Here is a 22,535-nt window from a genome sequence, read left to right as displayed (position 1 = left end):
TGGATAGATGCTTCTTTTTCATATCTCTCGATTTTTATTATTGAAGTTTGATTTTTGTACATATTATAGATAAACCTTCGTTCTTTATATTTGACACTAATCATTTTCAGAAACTGTTTTACAATTTATATTGTCGAATGCCTTTCTTTGTCTATAAATATCCTTCCAATTTGAAACTCTCAGAGGTACAATCAATATTGCTTCACGTGTTCCTACATTTCTTCGGAATCCAAATAGCTACTCTTACAACGTGGCTTCAATTTCCCTCTCCATTTTTATGTAAACAGTACATGTTAAAATGTTGCAAGGAATACGATTTTAAACTATTGGTATGGTAGAAATTCGTCAGCATCTACTTCTTAGGAATAGGATAAAATAGGTTATTTTTAAAATCAGATGGCACTTTTACGCTCATTCATCTTACACACTAAACGTATAGTTGAGACACGCTGATTTCTACCAACACAGTGAAGAATAAAACTGTTGAAGTATACTATCAATTCCAAGAACCTTGTTCCTTTCTTAGAATGACGTAAATTTGATTCACCATTGAGGACGAATTTAGAAACAAGACTACTTCTGAAGATACACTCGGCGTTGGGGTCTTCTCGGTATGCATTTTGTACTACAGTAGATTAATTCCAGGAGTCTTAGGCAACTGATCACAGAACTAACCACTCAGTTTCATTTTATCCTGAGGTTAAGACTAGAGGGAGATTTTGGCTTCCACTATTCCAGAGCCCTCCATGGCCTCCAGTTGTCTGGTGTGAAATTTAGACACTCCGTTCGCAAGAACTGACATCAATGACGGAGGCTTAAGAAAGGTTGTAAAACTATCCCTTATACTGTCTTCCCAGAATCAGTCATCGGTGAATACCATTGGCTCCACAAAGAGGTGCCATTTTCTACCTTTCGACTGTACACGTCGCGTTGCATTACTAGAGAATTTTACATAATATAATCACTAATCACAATTACATTTTAAGTTAAAATTACACTTAAGTGTTACCATCTAATATTAATCATAATAACAACAAAAATAATATCAATAGTGTAGTTTCTGTTGACAAAATGCCTGTCCCTTGCGCCTTGAGGTCTTCGGATCAGAGGATTCTGGGTTCGATTCCAGTCGGGGACTTCAGCCGTGTCTGATTATTTCCTCTATCTATTCTCCGGGCCATCTTTTAAGCAGACTAAAGCGCAAGAGATGGTATAAGGCAGGGGAAGACGCGTATGAGAGGGGATGCGCCTACGATGCTGTCACATGGTAGGACACGAGCAAGGGGGCAAGCGTTTCATGCCTACTGTCAGCCAGAGTTACGGCAACAGTGTACACAAGGAGGAGCTTCCGTACTTATTCAGTATATGAATGTCTTGTCCACGTGGGTGCAGTTACTTTCATTTTACGTTTAACACAGCAGTGGCGGTATGGGACTCCATCAATATGAACACGTTAATGCATTAATTCTTCCAAATGTGCTCAAATTACAACCGGTGAGCTGTGCTCTGTTAATAGTGTTCAATCGCGCACCGGTTCATTTGGCAACCAAGGTGAGTGCGCCGAGGTAATGACGTTACTTCCGCTTTAGTCTGTTCAAAAGGAGCATAGAGGATTAGGCCTAGATATTTGCGTTTATCTCGATTCACACCACACCACCAAAAAATGCAATAGCGAATACATCCCTCCAAATAGCGTTAGCCACGGGAAGGGCACTCGGCTGTTAAGCAGGGTCAAAGGACGCAATTCACATCCGCGGCGGACGAACAAGAAGACAAGGTCTCAGCTGACAGGACGTAGAACTATGACGCAACCTTTGCGACTTACATCGACATTCCACTAATGACATTCCAGTAATGGAGTCAATGTGCCTATTAACGAAACTAAAAACTGTACTTAATATGGAGAGAATCTCAACAAGAATTTTATCAGATGAAAACCTAAAGTTTTCACTATAACGCTTTGAAATATTCAGTATGCTATTGATGCTAAATAGTAACGATGTCACAATAACTAGTTTTACTATTTTCTGAGACACCAAAGTGACAGAATTTTATCCTGTACGACTTCTTTGAGGTGCCTGTAAATCTGACTCTTCAATGTGGGGTTTCTAAGTACCTTCAAATACCAGCAGTATGAGTTGAGTTAGAAACCACCACTTTGAAACCTGAAGGCGACCACTCTGCCAGCTGAGTCACTCAGCTCGGGGCTATGGATGTTTCTTTCCTTATAAATCCAATGGCTTCGGTGAGTATCGAATGTCTAATAACGGGAACAGAATCAATCACACCAACCATGCAAACATTTCCTCCGCATAAATGGACACTAAGCCATTACCATAATTTCGGCTCTTAATTCAATATCGCTTTCTCCAAATTACTTATTCCATATAGGGCTTGTGATAGAAGCATTTTATACACTGAAATAGTTGAATTCTAGAAATTAAGAATTGAAAAGGTCAGGATTTTCAGTTTAAAAGGTTCTATGTAACAACCTAACACATGTGTAAAGTGCTTATAGCCAAAACGTTGGAGGAAGTTGTTTTTATAATGACCTAAAAATGGAGCTGGTTGTATCAACAGTAGCACGTGTAACAAAAAATGTCGAAATTCCATAGCTGCCTTTACTGTGATCAGACAACTTTGTAAGGATTTCAGTTGAGAATACTACGTAGAATGCTAAAATATATTTGTGCCGAAAGACTTACATCCTGTAATCATACCTAGTTGACAGAAACATTCTTATGTTGAAAATGTGGTGTAAACTGATATCAATGTTTATTGTAAAGCTGTACAAACATTTGCGAATGCTGGAAAGTTAAATATTTCTCAAGCTTCCCGGGTGAAAATCTTAAACCAAAATCGTTGAGTTGCTTGTAAGAAAGTAATTTCTACCTAGATCGCCTGCAACATTGCAAGAACTAGAAGACGACGACAGGATCTAGCAACTACGGAAAAGTAGCAACTTGATCGTATAAACTTGTGACAAGTAAAGGGATTTGAGAGAATTTTTTTGTCAAATTTCCCCATGCGGAAATCAAATGATCATAAATATGTCTGATATGTCTCTTGAACATGGCCATACATCAACGGTTGCTAATTTCTAATGAGCGCCAGCCGTAAGACATAGCCTGTACGGTTGCTAGGTAACATTGTCTCACCATCCGACCATACTTTACATCAAACACTCAGCGGTTGCTAGGTTACACAAATTTGCGGATGAATCCACAATCTAAGACATATTTATGACAAAACGATCTCTTATTTACCAGAAGAACTCAAACAATATAATCTCACAATCTCACGATGATGGTTTGCAGCAATTAAAATCGTGACTGTATCAACATTACAAATATAATACGTTTTATAACGAAAGTTGAGCCTTTGGTTAGGTGCAAGAATATGGTACACAGATCTATTCTTAGTTTCAGTTTTCATTCATGTCTTTTGTACTGAAGTATATTTTTTTCTACAAATATACCTTTTTAATTGACCGGGATATGTAAAGAAAAAGAACTGTGTAGGGCTGATAACATCAAGAAGCTCTCCTACTTTGGTCACATTATGAGGCAACCGGAAACTTACACCCTCCTGAAAATAATTATACAAAGGAAGATGGAGGAAAAGAGAGGTCCTGGGAGATGCCGCACGTCTTGGCTGGAGAACCTGAGACAGTTTTTCAGTCAAACAATTATTTCGTTATTCCTCGCAGCCACAAAAAAAAAAAAACTAAGATAGCCAAAATTATCACCACCGTCCGATGAAGGATAAGGCACTAGAAGAAGAAGAAGAAAAATGTATTTATGTATCTATCTTTTTACAAAAATTGAGTGCTAATTTGTTTCAAGACATCATCATGTAATAAAATTTGTTTTTTCTGTTATTCTCTGACTTTACACTTTTGCACTTACACTTATGAAATCATACTAGCTGTCGACAATGACACAAAAACTATCTAACCCCTACTTTCGTAGAGTAAAAATTAAGTGATTCAAGTGCCACAGGAATGATATCAATAAAGAATCAATATAAGAATGGGAAAGACACATAGGCAAGGGGACATTGCATGCTGTCTTGGATCGGACGGTCTTGTAGAGAGTGACTCATGCAAGTACCGAGGAATCCACTTAGGGGTCTAAAATGGGACACTCGCGTAGGAATTGCAATTTCTAAAGAGTACAAGTCCTTACAGTTCGTGATGAGGGTGCTTAAGGGCAGCAATTCCCAGGGGAAGGCGCGGAGCTATACGTCACTCATTAGGCCGGTCCTGGAGTATGGAGCAGCCGTACGGGATCCATACCAAACAGGACTCATTAATGCAAGATTCGTGCTGAATGATTTCGATCCTAGAAGTAGTGTGACAAGTATGATAGAAAACTTGGATGGGAGGCGCTCGAGACTAGAGGAAAACGAACACGGTTATGTGCCATGTACAATACCCATTCGAATAAGCCAGCTTGGGGAGAGTTGAACGATCGACTAGAAAAGCCCTGTTACATAAGTAGGAGAGATCATGCATATAAAGTAAAAGGTACATCGCAGAAAACTAACTATGTTAAATATTCACTCGTAAATCGGGGATTTGAGGACTGGAATTCATTAACTACAGCTGTCTTAGAGCCTTTTGCTAGAAATGTAAGACGCTTCAAGGACTGACTCCAGCATTCTGTAAATTGTCTGTAAATCGTGTGTAAATTTCGATGCGATGGTGTCATATTATAATGTAGTGCTCAATCCGTTGTGAATCGTAGTATTAAGGTAGTAAGGCACCTGAATTCCTGAGAGAGCTATCGTCCATTTTTCATTTCCATACAATGCCACGCTCCAAACGAAAGTCTTCAAAAGCAATTTCCTAATTCCTATATCAATGTTTGAAGTGAGCAAATCCCTTTTCTTAAGAAAACTCTTCCTTGCTTGTTCTAGTCTGCATGTTACGTGCTCCTTACTTTTTCCGTCGTTATTTTACTACGCAAATAACAATATTAATCCACTTTTATGACTTCATTTCCTAACGTGATATTTCCTGCATCACCTGTCTTCGTACGACCGCACTCCATTACTTTTGTTTTGGGCTTACCTATTTTCATCTTGTACTCCTCACCCAAGAATCCATCTATACCATTGAGCAACTTCTTCAGGTCTTCTGCAGTCTCAGATAAAATAACAATATCGTAGGAAAATCGCAAGGTTTTGATTTCCTCTCCTTGGATTGTGATTCCCTTTCCAAATTCTTAATTTATTTCCTTTAGTGCTTATTCTATATAAACATTGAAAATAAGGAGTAACAAACTGTAGCCTTGCCTCACCCCTTTCTGGATTGCTACCTCTTTTTCACAGCCCTCGATACCTATCACTGCACACTGGTTTTTATATAGATTGTAGATAATTGTTGATTCTCGGTACCTGATTCCGATCACCTTCAGAATCTCAAATAGCTTGGTCCAATCAGCATTATCGAATGCCTTATCAAAATTCACGAACGTCATGTATGTGTACATTTCGTTCTTAATTCGATCCTCTAAGATCAGACGTAAAGTCAGGATTGCTTCCCGTGTTCCTTCATTTCTTAAGAAGCCAAATAGATCTCCCAAATCAGTTTCAACTTATTTTTCCGTTCTTCTGTAAATAATGTGTGTTAAAATTTTGCAGGCGTGAGATACTATACTAATGGTGCAGTAGTTTTTACACTTGTCATCACCGGCTTTCTTGGGAATAGGTATAATAACATTTGCCGAAAATCGGATGGCACATCTCCTGTCTCATACCTATTACACACTAAATTGAATAACCTCGCGATGCTGGTTTCTCCTAAGTCAGTCAGAAATACAGAGGGAATGACATCAATTCCAGGTGACTTGTTCTTATTTAGGTCTATCAAAGCTCTGTCTAATTCTGACCTAATTTCATCAGAATCAACAGACTCTTCTCATTCCAGAACCATATCATCTACGTCTTACAATGATACAACTGTTGGATATGTTCCTGCCACCTTGCTGCCTTGTCTTCTTTCTCTAAAAATGGTTTTCCATCTGAGCTCTTAGTATTCATACACCTAGTTTTCCTTTCTCCAAAGGTTTCCTTGTTTTTACTGCATATAGCATGTACCTTTCCTAGGACCATACAACCTTCAACATCCTTGCACTTCTCCTTCAGCCATTCTTCCTTAGCTGTCCTGCATTTTCTATCCATTTCATTCTTTAATCGCCTGTATTCTTTTTTCCCTCCTCATTTTTTGCATTCTGTTGTCGTCCTCCATTCATTATCCGATCATTCTTAGTTGATCTTTCCTGCCTTACTATCATTTCTTCAACAGCCCTACTCACCTCATTCTTCACGACTGTCCATTTTTCCTCTATTGTCTTTCCTTCAGCCTTTTCATGTAGTCCTTGTGCAACATGTTCTTTGAAACAGTCCCGCACACTCTCTTATCTTCGAACTTGTCTAGATCCTACCTCATTGCATTCCTTTTTTTCTTCAATTTCTTCAACTTCAGGTGGCATTTTATGACCAACAAGTTGTGGTCAGAGTCCACGTCTGCTCCTGGGAAAGTTTTGCAATCCAACACCTGGTTTTTGAATCTCTGCCTGATCATAATGAAGCATATTTGATACCTTCCAGTGTCTCCAGGTCTCGTACAAGTATACAGCCGTCTTTTGTGGTGTTTGACCAAGTATTAGCAAAGACTAAATTATAATCGGTGCAGAATTCAATCAGCCGACTTCCTCTTTCGTTCCTTTGTCCCAAGCCGAATTCTCCTACTGTATTACCTTCTCTTCCTTGGCCTACCACTGCATTCCAGTCACCCATCACACCTTAGATTCTTGTCTCCTTTTACATACTGGATTAAATCTTCTATATATTCATACATTCTTTCGATTTCTTCATCTGCTGAACTAGTAAGTACATAGACCTGCACTATTGTGGTTGGCATTGGTTTGGTGTCTATCTTGATAACAATAATCCTTTCACTATGCTGGTCATAGTAGCGTACCCGCTGCTCTGTCTTCCTATTCATTATTAAACCAACTCCTGCATTCCCCTGTTTGATTTTATGTTTATAATTCTGTAGTCGCCTGACCAAAAATCCTGCTCTTCCTGCCAACGTACTTCACTTCTACCAACTACATCTAACTTTAGTCTATCCATCTCGCTTTTCAAATTCTGTAACCTACCGCAACGATTCAAACTTCTAACATTCCACGCTCCGACTCGTAGAATGTCAGTATCCATCTTCCTGATAATTTCCCCCCTCTTGTAGTCCCCACCCGGATATCCGAAATGGGGACTATTTTATCTGAGAGGAAGCCATCATCAGTACATCATTCATACAGAGAACTACATATCTTCGGGAACAGTTACGTCCGAATTTTCCCATTGCTTTCAGCCGTGTAGAGATGTCAATACAGCTAAGCCGTCGAGAGTATTTTTACAAGGCCTTATCATTCAATTATCTAGACTGCCGCCTTGTAACTTCCTAAAGGCTGCTACCCTCCTTTTGAGGAACCATTCGTTATTCTGGTCTCTCGACATATACCCATCCGATATGGTTGCACCTGCGGCTCGACTGTCTGCTTCATTGGGACACGCAAGCCTCCTCACAGCGGTAAGGTCACATGGTTCGCAGGAGAGGAGGTAGTTTTAAGTTTACTTAAATCTCATACTACTGTACGTGATCAATGCCACAGGGATATTTCCCAATAGTGATATATCTCTCAATAATAATAATAAAAACATGTCACCTTTTCATTACTTCAGCATTATAACGAATAGCACTATTAGCTGCCATTATCTGAAATTTAGGTTCAAATTCGAGCATTGTCAGAGGTTGATTTTTGACGGTGGGTTTGTATGAGTTTGAAAGTGTATATGCAGGGTATATGGAGGTGTACAAAGAAAGGACTATACTACCTCGGGGAATATGAGCACACGAATTTCCTTCAGTCGAACTAAGTGGCTCTGAAAGCAGAAATGCTGGCTTTCTAAGCCCATGTTGGTGAAACTGATCCGAGTTCAGGCCGGTGGTTTGAAAGTACTCAAATACGTAATCTTCTTGCCAATATATACCTGTATATATATCAGCACATAAGGGAACTCCTACGGAACAATATTTCGGCAGGTTGTCGTGTCCAAAATGCACACCTTTTCATTAAAAAGCCGTATCCGGAATGAGTAATGCTAAAGAGAGGACTGTTTGTATGCAGAAAGGTAAAAGTGAAGATGGTTTGAGTTTGGCTGCAAGTGGCCTAACAGGACTACCCCACAACATTACTAACTGGAACGTCCGTATGATGATGATTTGCACAGTGTTATCGATGTGCTTATAGCGGGGGAAGGTCAGTGAGTTGTCAGCATGTCACAGTGATGCATTCGACAGCAATATGAACAACCGCGTATAATTGGACAACAAGAGGCTGGATGGACGTTCCATCGATCATGGGCAATTATAGCCGAACTGTTCAACGCTGTTTTGGACAGTGTACACAGGAAGCTATACAAGGTTCATACTCACCAGGAAGTACCTGGGCGACGCAGAAAGATCACCAAGCGAGGGAATTATCTCGTCGTTAGACATGGACAATCTCAAACATCGGTGTCGCGGTCCATCATCCAACAATATGTAGTGGCATCGCTAGAGACCTCATTGTCGACCAGCGACATTTCGAGGTATCTTGCAGAATAGGACTTGCATTCGCTATGTCACTCACGCCGTCTGCCATTAATAATAATAATAATCGTATGGCCTCAGCTACCGTTTGCAGACATTTCGATTTGACGCCATCTGGCTGTCTGCTCGTCAATTTCGACGTTCCAGTTTACTCTGTCTGCCATCTAGCGGACCTAGAGTAAACCGGATCTCTCAACATTGGTGTAGTCGCTCGGAGTTTTGTCACGAGCGGGCAGATTGGACGGCTGAGGACTGGTGGCTGAGGAATCAAGACTTTGATACCAAAGTATCAAGACATACTGATAAGTGAAGGTATAGCACAAGAACTAGGTTGTTAAAGTTGTGGGGAGCAATTTTTCTATACAGTACTTCCAGGATTCCGTGGGTGATATTGAAGGAAGCTTTAACAGCACTAGTGTACGTTCAAGATATCCCGAGGCCTCATGCGCTTCCCTTCATGTGGCGGTTCTAAAATGGAATATTTCACACACCACCTAGTTGATGCTCTTCACTTGGCCCATTAGGTCAGCGGACTTATCACCAGCAGAACATGTATGGAACCAGGTGGGAAGAAATCTCAGGCCATCATTGAGTCTGCTGGAAATAGAGTGGCAGTTGCAGGTAATATGGGCGGATTATCCATAGGAGAATGTCTCTACGACACCATGCCACGCCGAACGTCCACATGTATTCAAGCCAGGGGTGGTACTTTTTAAATGTACGATTTTTTCTAGAATAAACAACGCATTTGTTTTAGTATTGTACTCAGTTACTTGCATCATCATTTTTCATTGTCTGTGCTGAGTTTCATTATATTTCCATGTTTCCTTCTGGGTACGGATTTCTATGATGAAGTGTGTGTGTGTGAAGGTAGTTACAGGGAAGTAAAACCAACAGCATTGTTAAAGAGTTTACTTTACTTATCTTCTTGATCACAATGAAAAGTACACATCCTGACGTTACCCAAAGGTAAGGCGCAATAACACAGATATTGCAGGTAAAGGTATTACTTTTAAACATTTATATAACAGAAATCATAACATTCAGGAACTAGTGTTACGCCAGATCTTATAAAGAAGACTAGAAGTCAAACTGAAAGATCTACATAACATCAGTTGATTTGGAAAAGTCGTGAAGTCCCTGTTTCAAGCAATGGCGAAAGTAGGACTGTAGGGCGGGAGTCATATTCTGAACCTGTGTAAGACTCGGACCATATAAATAGAAATGAATGGAACCGGAAGGGAAGTAAAATTAAGAAAAATCTAAGGCAGAGCTGCCCTCTGACACCATATGTGTTTATTAAAGGTGTAGTAAGTAAAATGAAAAAGAGACCATAGTAAATACGTACATTGAAGACGATACTGCAAGTTGAACGAAAAGAGTGTGAGGGATTGTTTCGAGGAACATATTGCACAAGGACTAAATGAAAATGCTGAAGGAAACACAATAGAGGAAGAGTGGATAGTCATGAATAATGAAGTCAGTAGGGCTGCTGAAGAAATGTTAGGAAGGAAGAAAAGATCAACTAAGAATCAGTGGATAACTCAGGAGATACTAGACCTAATTGATGAACGACGAAAATACAAGAATGCTAGAAATGAAGAGGGCAGAAAAGAATACAGGCGATTAAAGAATCAAGTGGATAGAAAGTGCAAGGTAGCTAAGGAAGATTGACTGAAGGAGAAGTGCAAGGATGTCGAAGGTTGTATGGTTCTAGGAAAGGTAGATGCTGCATACAGGAAACAAGGAAACCTTTGGAGAAAGGAAATCTAGGTGTATGAATATTAAGAGCTCAGATGGAAAACCAGTTCTAGGGAAAGAAGACAAAGCAGAAAGATGGCAGGAGCATATCCAACAGTTGTATCAAGGTAACGATGTAGATAATTTTGTTCTGGAACAAGAAGAGGCTGTTAATGCTTATGAAATGGGAGACCTAATTTTGAGGTCAGAGTTTGAAAGAACTGTGGGCGACCTAAATAGGAACAAGGCACCTGGAATTGATGACAGTCCCTCTGAATTACTGACTGCCTTAGGAGAAACCAGCATGGCAAGGTTATTCCATTTAGTGTGTAAGATGTATGAGACAGAAGTCCCATCCGATTTTCGTCAGAATGTTGTTATACCTATTCCCAAGAAAGGCGGTGCTGACAGGTGTGAAAACTACCGCACCATTAGTTTAGTATCTCGCGCCTGCAAAATGTTAACACGTATTATTTACAGAAGAATGGAAAAACAAGTTGAAGCTGAGTTGGGAGAAGACCAATTTGGCTTCAGAAGGAATGCAGGAACACGGGAAGCAATCCTGACTTTACGTCTGATCTTAGAGGATCGAATCAAGAAGGACAAGCCCACGTACATGGCATTCGTAGATCTAGAAAAGGCATTCGATAATGATGATTGGACCAAGCTATTTATGATTCTGAAGGTGATAGGGATCAGATACCAAGTACGAAGAATTATCTACAATCTGTACAAAAATCAGTCTGCAGTAATAAGAATCGAGGGCTTTGAAAAAGAAGCAGCAATCCAGAAAGGAGTGAGGCAAGGCTGCAGTTTGTCTCCCCTCCTTTTCAATGTTTACATAGAACAGGCAGTAAAGGAAATCAAAGAGGAATTTGGAAAGCGGATCATAATCCAAGTGGTCACCACGACGAATCCTCTCAGCCGTTATTGTTGGATTTCTAGACCGGGGCCGCTATCTCACCGTCAGATAGCACTTCAATTCTAATCACGTAGGCTGAGTGGACCTCGAACCAGCCCTCAGGTCCAGGTAAAAATCCCTGACCTGGCCGGGAATCGAACCCGGGGCCTCCGGGTGAGAGGCAACCACGCTACCCCTACACTACGAGGCTGGCTTGGGTAAGGAGTACAAGATGAAAATAAATAAGTCCAAAACAAAAGTAATGGTGTGCAGTCGAACGAAGGCAGGTGATGCAGGAAATATCAAATTAGGTAATGAAGTCTTAAAGGAAGTAGATGAATATTGTTACTTGGGTAGTAAAATAACTAACGATGGCAGAAGTAAGGAGGACATAAAATGCAGATTAGCACAAGCAAGGAACAGCTTTCTTAAGAAAAGAAATTGCTCACTTCAAACATTGATATAGGAATTAGAAAGATGTTTTTGAAGACTTTCGTGTGGAGCGTGGCATTGTATGGAAGTGAAACATGGACGATAACTAGCTCAGAAAGAAAGACAATAGAAGCTTTTGAAATGTGGTGTTACAGAAGGATGCTGAAGGTGAGATGGATAGATCGGATCTCGAATGAAGAGATACTGAATCGAATTGGCGAGAGGAGATCGATTTGGCTAAATTTGACGAGAAGAAGATACAGAATGATACGACACATCTTAAGACACCCAGGACTTTTTAAACTGGTTTTTGAAGGAAGTGTTGGTGGTAAGAACGGTAGGGGTAGAGTAAGGCATGAATATGACAAGCAGATTAGAGCAGATGTAGGATGCAATAGTTACGTAGAAATGAAAAGGTTATCACAGGATAGGGTGGCATGGAAGGCTGCATCCAACCAGTCTATGGACTGATGACTCAAAAATAACAACAACTGCAATCTCACGTAAATCTGTGAGTGAAGTTAATTGAATGCTAAGTGTTTTCCACAAACCCTTAGGGAAATTTGGAAATTTAGTCGTAAGACTAAATTCATGGTGATAGACAAGAATGAATGACCAACACAAACTAGAATACGTTTAAAAGGTGCATATATCAAACAAGTACAGAATTATGCTACTTGGAATGTGTACTGACTTTGACAATACATTCCTGTCAGAAATAAATCTTAAAAAAAAGTTATTAAATAAACGCATCAGTTAGGGGACAAGACATTTGTTTGCATTTTGCTAACATATGTATGTAAATAAAACACATCATACTACTGATCACAACAGAACACGCAATACTGAATACATCTGTCCACATCATAAAGGGCAATAGGTCGTAAAATTGGTTTAATCCACATTACTGACGACTGCAGGAAAACTGGAAGAAACAAGGTTGGAGGTTGCGGAAATGTTACCCTGGAGGGACATAGGCTACAATCCAATGACGTCCTTTTAAAGAATATGACAGGAAAACGATGTCTACTGAACGCGATCAAGATGAAAAAGAAGTTCATTGGTCACGTACTCAGGCACGACACTCTACTCCAGTTAATTATCGAAGGTAAAGTTCTGGTGAAGAGAACGCGGTAACGACCAAGAAATCCTCAATTTAAAAAAAAACCGTCGATGTACCAGGTAGTTATTCGTATGCTAATAATAAGAGGATGGTAGTGGATCGTCAGAAATGGTTGCAGCGACAAGGCCTTGCTTTTAGAATGATGACTTCCAGAGAATGCATATAGGCTAGGTTTATTTGGCGAAGTAATTTTCTATTATCTACTTAACTTTTCGGAATTTTATATATACATATCGGGCTGGCTAATGATGTTCTCCTGATGCCCGAGTCTCTGGCCGAATAGTGGCCATCAGTTTTGCAACGTTCTGGGTTCGATTCCAGACTGGGAAACACGCAATAATGAATACTTCCTTCCACATACAGCTGGCATCATAAAGGGCATCCGGTCGTAAAACTGGGTTTAATCTACATTAGTGATGGCTCCAGGAAATTGGCAATAGGCGAGGAAATAAAATAATGAATAAATGTTATATAATTCTTCTTGGTATGGATGTTCAGGCTGGTTGGATCTTCAACAGATCCACTCCTAGCAATCATAAATAGCCTAGACGTCACTGAAGGGGCGTACTAAAGAAATGAGGAGTGAGGTAGTTTCCCGTTGCTTTCCTCACTGCGGCAGCAGTTTCTATTACTTATCAGTCTGCCAAGTCCACTGAAATGCATGCACCAACCGACCCAATGAGCAACATTCTTATACCATTTATAGCAGGGACTGGCTGCATAAAGAATGACACTTCTAGCATCGCTCAAACTTCAGTCACCAGAATAAACGAATTTACATGACAATAAATAAAACTATACAATAAAATGAAACTATACCAATGAAATCATCAAAATCGCTGTAACCGATACCAAAAGACATAGTTCACTGTTAACACTCGGTCTCGCCAGCAAAGGCATAATTATTCTTCTTTATAAAAAGAAAATCTTATCTGTATGTCACTTCTTGTTTAATACGCCTCTCCAGTCTGGTCCATTTCTGCTTATTTAAACCTCAGCCACCTTGACCGTGTACAACCGTTTTTCTGTGCTATTGTCATTGCCAGGATCCCTGCATGTCGACACTTAAGCACTATCCAAGTGCTTGGGAAACTGAAACTCAAGACTCTTTCCGCTCGGAGGAAAGTAATCGATCTAAAGCTGCTATACAAAGCAGCTAATGGTCTATTTAGGTCTCCAGATTTAATTTCCTTATTCCCCCTCCACTTCCCATTCCGTAGTACCAGAATGAATACCCTATTCCATATCCTTTACTCCCGGCTTTCTCTCACCCAAAGGTCCCTTTCTGTACTTATTCCAGCAATGTTTAATACCTTATCTGTCAACAAGAACCTAGACATCTTCGTAACGTTTCCTTCCTTCTGTCGTCATAATATTTCTCATATAAATTAATTTTCCTTCTTGTTCTTTCTTGTTCTGCTCCTGTATTAACTGTAAACGTAATTTCCTTTGTTAATGTCGTTGTTTATGTAAATATATTATGATTGTACAGTTTTATTGTGTATATTTGTGTCTTTTGTAAATATTTGTTTATCATTTTAAATTAATATGTATTGTACATAGCTCGGATCTTTGTAATTAGGCGTTATGCTGTTGCTGATCGTGAATAAATAAATAAATAAATAAATAAATAAATAAATAAATAAATAAATAAATAAATAAATAAATAAATAAATAAATAAATAAATAAATAAATAAATAAATAAATATCTTCAGAGCTAGTTGTAAATAGCGGACTGTGGAAGCGCCTACTTAGTTCTTGACGCTGAAAGGCATAAAAGAATAGTGAAGATGTATGCGTGATCTATGCACCATATTTTGCACCATTTTAAGTATCCAGTCTTAAATTCTATACATTGTCATGACGGTATTATTGTTTATTTAATTATGAGCTCACCTGAAAATAAGATAAGGAATATAGTCTACACAATTATTAAAAGTTGTTATGTTAGAAATAATTGTCTGTAACTCTCCAAGAATGCAGAAGATATGAATTATTTGCAGATGATGGTATGGAGTGAGAGAGCGAAAGCAGTACCAGTAATTAGAAAGCAGCCGGGTTTAATAAGCAATTATCTCACACAATGGGCGAGAATGTTGCGGCGCAGCCACCGCCCGAGGAACCTTCCTTATGATGCGGGCAGTGATGAATCAGTCGCCATCACTCTTGGCAGCGCATCCACGCGGGCTTCTTCACTCGCTTCACTGGAGATCCTCGGTTCTTATCACCAGAAACAGAGACTGACTTCCTTCATCCCTGAAAATAATGATGATATGATCTTATTGAGAAAATTTGTGTCATAGTTACATTTAATACTATAGTCTACTTGTCAGTGACAGTTCCAAAGTATATTTGAAATATCTTTAATTACATCCATTAAAAATTTTCAAATTTCGAACCAATTTCTTCAAAAACCTTGAGAATCTATACCGTCACAACTTTTATGATTTAAAATAATATGTAAAGTAGTGCAAATAGTAACAATTATTTTCAATTATTTATCTGTTATAATATTTGTACTCCTCAACTTTTGAAATTGAAATTGTGAGCTCAAGAAAATAATATGGTCCATCGGTAATGAAATAGATTAAATCCCGTTAGAAAAATGGTCATACCAAGTTATACAGTGCTATGGCGATTTCTAAATGTGATGCAACGTATGGAAAATATCTGCAGCAAGAGATTTCTGAAGGCAGTGTGGCTTTAGAACAACAGCCGTAACAGCGAGCCACAAGATTGGACAGTACTTCAAAGATTTTGGAGGTTTCGAACAGTATCGCCCTGTAGGTGGATGTGGTAGAAAACATCCACAGTATCCTCTGATTGTCCTAAGAGGTGACTAAAAGTGGGACTAGGAACTAGCTGAACCTGGCACTACTTCCAGTTAGTTGTACCAGACTGCTCATTTTCATTTTCCCTATGTGACCTTCCTTGGTCTACTCTTGTTATCTTCTCACCCGGTCAGTATTAGGTTTGCAAGGCCTAGGGAGTCTCATTTTCACGACCTTCGTGGCGATTGTTTTTCATTTGCCGATACGTTGATTTATCGAAGTGTCAGAACTCTTCTATTTCCCCCTCTGATTAGTGATAAGAGAAGATAGTTGACCAGCTGTACTCCCTCTTAAACAGTAGCGGCGCTAAAAAGCTCGCCCTACAACCCCCACCCCACCCCCGCCACCACAATAATTGAAAATGGGCCCCTGGTTTCCTGGTAAGGAAAGTTACAAGTTTAGTTCGTAGTACAAAGTGATATATTATTATTAAAATGAACAGCATCGACGACGATAGTAATAATATTATTATTAATAAGAAGGAGAAGAAGAAGTTACACAATTTAATTTCATATCAAAAGGAATTAAAATAATAGGTACACACTTATATTGTACGAACACGAACACGAACAGACACACACACAATGCATATTCCAATTATAGTAACAAAAACACGCTGACCGTCACAATATTAAGACATAATCTCGTTCCTAGGACCAAATAATTTACAACTCAACCGTCCATCGTAGGCCTTAGCTACACTGACTGCCGAGAATTATTTAGTGTTTAGATAAGGAGGATGTCTTTGTTATCGCATCTTTTCTGACTAACCTACTGGTCTCAGAACTAATAAATTACTTCAAAAGCCTTGTTGATTGTTGTGAGTGGAAGCAAGGGATGGTTATTATTGGAACAGATTGGGAAACCCACATTCTTTCAGAAATAACTACCGTACTCCTATAGACGAAAAAAGCTCTGCACTGCGACGGCCTAAGTTTAGAATAACCCTCTGTAATGCAAATAATACTGTGTTGTGTGCTGTAGCTTTATCAATATGTAAAAAATACTCTTCAGCTACTGAAGTAAGAAACAGTCATGGGCCCCTCACAAGCCATAGCACCCCACCCCCCTCCCAGCCCTGCAGGGTCTGCGGGGTCCTTATCGCCGCCACTACTCTTAAATCAATAATCACCACTTTCAAAGAACAGCACACGGAAGTTTCTCATCAGGACAGTTTTAAAACACACCTCAATATAGTTGTTAAAATATTCTTTAAAGTTTTAGGACGTAATAACATCAACCATAGCAAGGAAGTTTGCTTCATGAGAATTTGTAAGGATGCGGCTTTAGATGAAAGCTGTAACAACGACATTTTCGTCACAGTAGATCTAAAGCTTTAGTATACAGTACAGTGGGGTGGAGTCCTGGGTTTTGCAGGATCGAAACTAATACAGTCGAGGATTTAACAGGCTCTCAATCACACAGTTACAATCACACGAGAACACTTCACCAGTCAATTTTGAAGCCATCTAGCCATGCTTACGGAGTTTGGGGGAAGAAAGAAAACCACCGTTTGCCTTTGTGTCTAACCGGCAAATAATGCACGACATCTAGCGCGATACGCTCACTACGGCACTGATGGTCACTCACACAGTCTGGGAAAGTTTGCGGTGAAACGCTGCCGACAACATGTGGCGTAAATCGGAAACGTGGAAGACGCTAGATGGCAATGGTATCTTTCCTGACATGTGTTACGCGAATCTGGTGAATTTAGGTTGTTAATAGAAAATAAAAATTAAGTTATATAATAATATGCCTAAGTTTTGTTTCTCTGTATGTTGCTGGCGGTAACACCAACAACGTAGACGCTAAGTCCTTGGTATTGTAACTATTGTTAAGAGAAGAACACCTGGTCCATACTGCGTACTAAATGCTTGGTCAATCAAGACTATTGCCAAACTGTCAGATATTCGGGTGACACACGGTCAGGTTCTCAGTCAAATTGCACAGTTTTCGGGACTAGGAAATGACCTTTGCATAGAAAAACAGCTACAGTAAGAAATATTCTTATCAGGTTACTTTCAAAAGTCATAAAAAATTCAACCTTGAAGCAAAGGACAGGTTATGTCGTAGGCATGGCTGCAAGGTTTACGACGTAGAATACGTGTTTCTCAGAGGAGTGAAGTGAATCGAATTAGATGCAACGACAAATCCTGTCAAACTCAGCCACACGACTCGCCTCTTCCACTCGAACCTAGTGATCATCCACGAGCTTCCGGTGGTCACAGGTGGTCTGCGAGAGGTCCCATCTACTGCCGACACCTAGTCCACACGCTCCACTGGTTGAAATGCAACTTCCTTGCGCTCTCGGTCTCTTTGGCACATTCTGCTGCAGACATCTTCCACTTCGTCGATTTCTCATATTTCTCTATATCCTGAATGCGTTTACAATAGTTCGGGTCCATTTAGATGGAATACATTTAGACATTTTGCTAATTTAGCACAGTTTTCACCTTTTCAACTAAGTTGGTTTCGAAGTTCTTGTGGCCAGTATGACAGATTTCTATGAGAATAATGTAACTTACAACACTGTAGCAGCAAGGCGTCGCGAGCTATAAGTACTAATCGCACTCCACCACGACAATCTCGATTTCAATATAAAATGCTGTACGTCCCCACCATTCGCCATGATGTCACCGATTATTAAAACTAATTTCAAAGAATATTTTCATCCCTCAACTTTTTGACTGTATATTAACATATTTAGATATCATTTATAATTGCAGCATTATGAAGCGTAACGTGCTGAAAATTCCCGTGTATCACTCCAAATTCTATGCGGGCCACAGTACACGAATAAAACGAAAGACCTTTTCTACGTCTAAATGTGGCAAGGCAGTTTTGACATGTCTTTAGTTTAAGTATAACTGCAAAAGCAAGGAATTCTGCATCAGTCCGCTATCTAAAATCGTTGTGGCTTTTGAATAACAGCTTCAGGAAATAGCCACTTTCTGACGTTTTAATGAATGTTATGGCAAGAGAAATCGGTCGTGGCGTTGGAAAATACGTTCAGTATTTAAAAAAATTAAAGATGTAATTAATTTGTGTCTTGATTCTTATTAAAAATAGTAACAGAACATACAGTTTCATGAAACGTTCACAGTCAATAAACTCCTAATACAGTTAGTAATTGATTCGTTAAGCGAACTAAACTACATTACTATTACTATTACTATTACTATTACTATTACTATTACTATTACTATTACTATTACTATTACTATTACTATTACTATTACTATTACTATTACTATTACTATTACTATTACTCGATGAATTCACTATGTGTGCATCGCTGTCTTGGCACAGGCCATATCAAAATACAGCTTGCACTGAAGTCTCAGTCTAATTTATGTCTGTGATGGTATGAAGCAGCAGAGGTATGGGTGGTGCTGAGTAATGATATTCGGAGCACAACTAGTGCGTCTGGATGTTATGTCATAGAGCCAGTCGGTCTTGTAACCCCATTACTTTTGGTTGTGCCCTTTTATGATCCGTACAAGAAGGGCAAACTTAGACAGACATCTTTAAACATTTTAAATAGAATTAGAATAGATGGACTGATTAATAATTGTTAGATCAGTTAAAACTACGTAAGTTATTTTTACACCGGGCGAGTTGGCCGTGCGCGTAGAGGCGCGCGGCTGTGAGCTTGCATCCGGGAGATAGTAGGTTCGAACCCCACTATCGGCAGCCCTGACGATGGTTTTCCGTGGTTTCCCATTTTCACACCAGGCAAATGCTGGGGCTGTACCTTAATTAAGGCCACGGCCGCTTCCTTCCAACTCCTAGGCCTTTCCTATCCCATCGTCGCCATAAGACCTATCTGTGTCGGTGCGACGTAAAGCCCCTAGCAAAAAAAAAATATTTTTACGAGGAGACATTTTAGCCTAGGGGCATTTGCACTGAATTCTCACCAAAATGGCCACAGTTTGAATCCCGGCAAATGCACGTAGGATCTTGGAACGAAAATCACGTTCCTATGGTTCGGATCTAACGTTAAACTGGAGGTCCCATGGCTATGATCTCGATGTCAACAGTTAGGTAAAACTACAAGCTTGCTTCATTTTTTGAATGACATTTAGACTTTTTGTACTTTAAAAGTATTTTTCAGTTTACTAATCGATGCTTATTGCCAGTGGTTAGCTAAAGTTTACTAATGATTTTGTGAAATTGATGGCGTATTACTATTACTCGATGATTTCACTGTTTGTGCATCGCTGTCTTAGTACAGGCCATATCAAAATATAGCTTGTACTGAAGTCTCAGTCTTATTTATGTCTGTGATGGTATGAAGCAGCAGAGGTATTGGTGGTAATGAAATGTCGTATGGCTTTTAGTGCCGGGATATCCCAGGACGGGTTTGGCTCGCCAGGTGCAGGTCTTTCTATTTGACTCCCGTAGGCGACCTGCGCGTCGTGATGAGGATGAAATTATGATGAAGACAACACATACACCCAGCCCCCGTGCCATAGGAATTAACCAATTAAGGATAAAATCCCAGATCCGGCCGGGAATCGAACCCGCGGCCCTCTGAACCGAAGGCCAGTACGCTCACCGTTCAACCAACGAGTCGGACGGTATTGGTGGTGCTGAGTAATGATGTTCTAGTAAGCTACTCGAGCAGACCTTCCCTAAGGCCCAGAGTGATAGATAACAACCACGAGTAGGCCCTACTTTGATATTAACTACGCCAATACGCGGACTACATTTTTTCTACTGTCAATATTTCTAGAAATTTCCCTCTGTGGATTAGTGGTAGAGTTTCGTCTTCCCGATACCAAGATTACGGTTTCAAAGACGATAGATGTTATCGGATTTTTGAAAGGGGAACATAAATCAGTTCAGCATTCCATGACGTACAATATCGGGTCGTGAATGATCCCAGGTGACACATTTGGTGATCATTAGACAAAACTAAATAAAATTCATTCATAGACTGCCCAACTGAGATATGTTTCTCTACAATCTCGTAGAATAAACTGGAAAGTTGAAATTCGCTTTTATATGCCCAAGGTGAACATTTTTCTCTGACTTGCTTCACATTTTCATGCGCTGCATTGCCTCCTTAAGAGACAGCATGATAATAAACATCCTTCGTGTTGAATGAAGGTACCGGATACAAGCTTGTCAAATTTGAGCTTGATCAATCAAGTAGTATTTACGTGAAAAAGACAGACGGGTAAACAGAACAACATTCGGATTTATGTATTAATAAGGACTGTATATGGTCCTTGCCGCCTCTGTGGTGTAGTGGTTAGCTCTGCCACGAAATTTGAAAAGTGGTACGAGGGCTGGAACGGGGTCCACTCAGCCTCGGGAGGTCAACTGAGTAGAGGTGGGTTCGATTCCCACCTCAGCCATCCTGGAAGTGGTTTTCCGTGGTTTCCCACTTCTCCTCCAGGCAAATGCCGGGATGGTACCTACCATAAGGCCACGGCCGCTTCCTTCCCTCTTCCTTGCCTGTCCCTTCCAATCTTCCCATCCCTCCACAAGGCCCCTGTTCAGCATAGCAGGTGAGGCCGCCTGGGCGAGGTACTGCTCATACTCCCCAGTTGTATCCCCGACCAAGAGTCTGAAGCTCCAGGACACTGCCCTTGAGGCGGTAGAGGTGGGATTCCTCGCTAAGTCCGAGGGAAAAACCGAACCTGGAGGGTAAACAGATGATGATGATGATGATGATGATATGGTCCTTAGGACCAGAGGAAACCAGTTCGGAGTTGAGTAAATACTAAAATGTGACGGCCGGGCCGTGGTGTAGGGGTAGCGTGCCTGCCTCTTACCCGGAGGCCATGAGATCGATTCCCGGCCAGGACAGGGAATTTTACCTGGACCTGAGGGCTGGTTCGAGGTCCACTCGGCCTAAGTGATTAGAATTTGAGGAGCTATATGACGTTGAGATAGCGGCCCCAATCTAGAAAGCCAAGAATAACGGCCGAGAGTTTCGTCGTGCTAACCACACGGCACATCGTAATCTGCAGGCCTTCGGGCTGAGCAGCGGTCGCTTTGTAGGCTAAGGCTCTTAAAGGGCAGAAATGCCATGGGGTTTGTTTGGTTTTTAGAATATTATGACATCTTGCTTCCGGTCAGTTCATTCTCTAGGCTTGTCACTCAATAATTCATTCGACCATTCATTCATTTTTTATAGGCTGTGATAGGAAAAATAAATTTCAGAGTGATGCGTACGGTAGGTGTAAACAAATAATGCAAAACGAGTTGATCTTGGAGGCTTTCCATACCAATTTCGCGCTTTAAAAACGAATCCCTCTGTCAGTGATGATCTACTTCAAACGAGAATTTACAAAGCAAAAGACGAGCAACTATTTTGAGAATGTGCCGAGTGACTCTTGTGATGAATGCTTGGCAAAGAAGCTAGCAGCTGGCACATTGTGACAAGAATCACGAAGTCGCAATTCCACCACATCCGGACTGGACAGATAACATCGAGAAAATAGCTGCCAACACTTAAAGGCATGCTGGTTAATTAACAGGTGTGACAACATTAGTGAGTCAACTCCTTCAGTAGTGGCAGAAATCCTCAATTACTTCATAATGTAAGTCATCTATTTTTTACGACACAGAACTCTACGTTGATTATTAACTGAAATAACAGAATTAAGAGACTGTAACTGCCACTTCGTTTTTGTCATCATAGTAACTATTATTGCCAAAAAACATGGCAGTGGAACATGAAAACACTGTCAAATCTTCTCATGTTCTAAGGAAACCTTTAACATTATTTTAACCGTGATTCGTCCTAGATCTTGCCTTTTTTTTTTCCAAATCAATATATTTGCACCTATTCTGTTGAATACTTCTTCGTTTGTGATCCGATCGATCCATCT

Source organism: Anabrus simplex, chromosome 1 (genome assembly GCF_040414725.1).
Source record: "Anabrus simplex isolate iqAnaSimp1 chromosome 1, ASM4041472v1, whole genome shotgun sequence".
NCBI lineage: Eukaryota > Metazoa > Arthropoda > Insecta > Orthoptera > Tettigoniidae > Anabrus > Anabrus simplex.
This window is presented reverse-complemented; position numbering follows the sequence as displayed.